Here is a 4,848-nt window from a genome sequence, read left to right on the forward strand (position 1 = left end):
GAAATAACTCAAACATCATCGCCAAAGAGTAAGTAAATGCACTCTGATTCAATGCCTTGTCTGAAACAAGATGGTTCCCGGGGGGCGCGCCGGCGTAATTTTAAACAGTGGAGTGCTCGATAAGGTCCAATTAAAAATTATGTTCTGCAACCATACTCAGCTGTCACCATAGCAATAATTAAGATTGGCAACGCTCATGAAAGATAAACCCTTCAGTTACTGACAAAGAATGAATTCACGTAAACGTGTCCGCGCCTTTTATGCATACCTACGGCCTGTAATTACCTCCAGTCTTTGCACCTGAATCGCAAGGAAAAGTAAATTGTGACGCATCAGATTTCATAATTCATGGGCACAAGAAAAAATAGACAGCGAATGAATAATAGTTCTTGCGATCAACTTGTTTAGTTAAAGACTAGCCAGTATACCTATACATAAAACAAGTTCGCGCAATTTCACCACATTGATGTCCCTTGCCGTCCAATTATTTTAATAAGAAGTCTTATATTTATTTACTTATTGTTATTTAAGTCAATATTGTAGTAAATTCTGCACCTATTCCACGAAAAATGTGAAAACTCCTTCATTTTAGCCACCCACGTCAGTTTGTCTCATTTCTATGAAATCAATAATAGGTGATATTTATCAGAAGTAAAATACCGATTGGTAAGATTCTAATTTTTTAAATTAAGAATCGAATAGACGGAAGATATCATAAGTGTAATCTGATTAATAAAAGCGAAGCATAGTGACAGAATGACGATGTCCTGTTCTTGTTCAAGTGGTCTATTCTCATTTCGCATTTAATCTGGCCACCACAGGAAACAAGGAAGCACTAAGATTGTCATGACTCTGGACACGTTTTCCGAAAAAATAATGGAGGCTTTCGAGATGTGGGTATGGAGTAAAATGGAGAACGTGAAGTGGACGGAGAGGAGGAGGATCGATGAAGTGCTGGTCATGGTGGGTGAGGTGAGGCAGCTTCTAGATGAGATACGGAGGCCGTAAAATCCCTCACTTGGATTATTGCACAGCCTTATTCACTAACCAAGACGACGCAAACAATAATAAACTCCAATTGGCCATGAATTCAGCTGTAAGGTTTATTTACGATTTAAAAACATGGGACCATATCAGTAACTATTACAATCACCTCAACTGGCTTAAGTATAAAGAGCGTCGCACCCTTCACATAATAACTCTAGCCTTTAGTATCTTAACGACCGGCTACCCGCCATACTTGTATGAGAAATTCATTAGAAAATCTGAAGTTCATGATATACCTACCCGAAATCATAACATTGACCTCCATATTCCAAAACATCACACGCCTCATATGAACAAATCATTCATAGTAACCGCCTCACAAATATGGAACTCTCTCCCAGCCCAAATAAGAAGCAGTACAAATATCAATAGGTTCAAACACAGCACATATGGGTTTCTGAAGAATGCCTCCTTATCCCCAAGTTAAATTTCTTTTGTTTATATTCACTTTCTTATGTTCATATTTCTTGTTTATATTCACTTTCTTATGCTCATATTTCTTGTTTATATTCACTTTCTTATGTTCATATTTCTTGTTTATATTCACTTTCTTATGTTCATATCTCTTGTTCATATTTCTTTTGTTTGTCACCTTAAATTTTGTAATTAGTGTGTTATATCGAAGTGCGATTATTTATTATTATTTTTTTTGTCGAAAATATTGTATTGTTTCTTTCATGTACTAGGCGATATGCACTGTTCACATTTGACTGTATATGTATATATATTTATTTACTTTTTCTTTTATTTATCTATCTCAATGTGAAATGTAGAAAGATGTACTTATATTTTCTCATGGGCCCCAGTGCCTACGAAAATAAACGATATTATTATTATTATTACTTCCTTACTCCACATTCCTACACCCAGGCTATCTGTAATTAAGCGCTCACTTTTCCATAGGCTTTCCCTTTTAATAAATACTCTACCCGGTGATATTGATCCGTTTGGTCTGACACTTAAAATTTTTACTCATCGGGCATTAGCATATTTATCACATAAATGACTAGATAGCCGGATAAATGTTTGTTTTTCTTTTTTATTCTTTTTAATTTGTGACAAATAATTATTCTTTATTTATTTAATATTTGTTGTTATAGGTGCACTTTAAATTGGTAGTATTGTATCTCTTTATTAAAATAAAATAAAATTTGAAGAGGGAACTCTTAAGTTAGGAGGAGAGGCCGGGGAAGAGAGGCTGTAACAGGGCCTCCAAACTATGGCCCACGGGCCGCATCTTATCAAACCGCCAAACAACCGCCTCTGTGTTTACTAACAACTCTTGCAGTTGGTTCGTCTTATCTGGAACCTGATTTTAACGAAATTTTGAAGTCAAAACGACAGTATAATTCGTCACACTAATTTCGTTACATGAAAATAAAGTGAGGAATCTGTTTAATTTACCCTGATTTTTCAAATAAGATATTATTAAAATTTCCATGCTTACACCTTAATTTTTGGGGGAGTTAAACAACTGGCACTGATGTAAATTAAAAAAATTCTTTCGGCCCGCATAAATGTGGGGAATATGTCATGTGGCTCGTATATTGAAAAGTTTGGAGACCCCTAGGCTAAATGCTTCATGTAAATCCATCTCGACCGGCTCAAAAGTTAATTTTTATTAGTTAAATAAAGAAATAAATTAGTCACTTATGCGAAATTATAACTACAATATAAATTAATCAGGTAACCGAAAGTGCCTTGAGGATTACAAAAAGCCAAGAGTTGCATTTATTAGAAAAGACACAATAGTAAAGAAAATACCAAATGGAACTTGCATTTATCACTCCAGGGCTGTCTCTTGGTATAATCGGCTTAAAATGTCAGGGCAAGCACAAAAAAATTAGTCTGAGAAAGTGAAAAATATACAATTCACACTTCCAAAAATTAGACTGACAAAAAAGTTGGCCCATGGGGGGATCGAACCCGCGACCTTCGCGTTATTAGCACGACGCTCTAACCAACTGAGCTAATGGGCCAGATGGAACATGTAGGAGATTTTATATTATTTATATAATATTTACCTTTCGCCTGTAGATACGATTCATAGCTATTATTATTCAATGCTGCAGTTTCATAATTCTGCTTGGATCGCTATTAACAAACATCACACTCCATTTTGTTACTTACAGATGAAAGCTTCACTCTAGCCCCAACGGATTCACTCTCGGTCGACGTAGTTAGTGCCGCGACCTGCTTGCGGCCTGAATTGGAACTTTCTGCATTACCGACCGTTGTCAACGTTTCAACCCTCATGCGGCCAGTATAAAAACTAACTGTTAAAGGCCCGCGCTTTGAAAATGGTTGGAGTCGCATTTAATACAAAAAACGGTAAATAATTTACCAGAATCGGTTGAATTAAGGGTTGCAGTAGCAATGAAATTTGAATTAAAACTTCCTTGGGATTGATTTTCACTTGAGAATCATGATTCCGTGCTAACGCTAATATTAATGCGCTGATGATTAACACCGTGTTAACATATCTTAGATAACTGGAGCCAGTGGCGAAGGGAGTTTCGGGGGATAACCCCCCCAGAGCTCAGAGAAATTTTGTTTATGAAAATATTTTAATGTGACAAACTCAGTAAAGTAATATTGCGGAGACGGTTGACTCATAAACAAAAAACCAAAATGTTCACACAGCTGTAAAACTAACATTTTGATTCATTTATCTTAGAAGTTTTTTTTAGGAGAGTGACCCCGAACCTCCCGCTTACTCTGGTGGGTATTCCCCCCCCCCCCCCCTACATTAGTTGCGCCTTAAATCCCACCCAGCCTTAATTCCTAGCTGCGCCACCATCCACCAACAGTTAAAATGAGATTGTAACTCTCGAACACTGCAACTTAATTTTATATTTATAGGTCGAACTTCCACTATATCACGTTTGAATTGGTTGAATTCATACGTTGAATGTACCGTTTATCAACATTATATTACATATGTTTTAAGTGTTCAATCAATTTCCGTAGAACTATTTCTTTTCTTATATCTCAATGTAAATGAAATTATAGATTATAGTCAGCTGTGGTTGCTATTGAAACATACTTTATCCAATTTAAGTGAAAAAAATCCCTCTTTAAAAGATCATACCGGAGGTATATAACTTGTTTTTTTTTTAAAGTATTTAAAAAAATATATTTATACGATTTTGTCATAGAGGTTGTGTGAGAAATATTCCGACAATATTGGGTGCCGACAGTATTAGTTGTTGCAATTGATGAAGCAGTTGACGACTGGGTTCGATTTAAAGCGCACACACTTTGGGACAGAATGAGCGGTCTCGGGCAAAAGATGATTCTGATGAGCACAGGGACGCTGTCGCAGTCACCTTCTATCGGAAAATGAAGAAAGAAGGAAAGACAGGGACAAAGGCCCACGGGGAGCCACCTGACTCGCAACTGATCATGCAACTCGGAACCATAAATAAAGACGAAAAAATCGCTCTGATGACGACGAAGGAGCTACTTACCCATCGAAACGTCTCATGGCTGCAGAAGACCTCGCCCAGTGGGAAAGCCCAAGTATGTTGTTGCAGCATGTGTGATGTATGTCCCCTCCTAAGAGCTGACCAATTCGATCCCCTCGGCTGTTGATGGGGTCAGCGGCCAAGATCGGCAAATCTAATGTCAACACACTCCTAACACTGTACAACTGAGACCTTTTAGCCCAGAGTGCATTTGTCTCCCACCAATTGAACTCATAACGAATAATTTTTGTGAAATACCAGGCGTTCTACGAACATCTATCAATGTCCGATGAACCTGAACAATTCCAGGGTAATATCCTCATTGATTTCTTAT

The 4,848-nt window shown here is 37.2% G+C and overlaps 1 non-coding gene across 1 annotated transcript; it reads right to left on the bottom strand.

Moving 5' to 3' along the window:
* Nucleotides 1-2,952: 2,952 nt before the first annotated feature.
* Trnai-aau lies at nt 2,953-3,026 on the bottom strand. The gene has a single exon. It is a non-coding gene; the product is annotated as a tRNA-Ile (tRNA).
* Nucleotides 3,027-4,848: the final 1,822 nt, after the last annotated feature.

This window comes from Ischnura elegans, chromosome 8 (genome assembly GCF_921293095.1).
Source record: "Ischnura elegans chromosome 8, ioIscEleg1.1, whole genome shotgun sequence".
In the NCBI taxonomy this organism is placed as follows: Eukaryota; Metazoa; Arthropoda; class Insecta; order Odonata; family Coenagrionidae; genus Ischnura; species Ischnura elegans.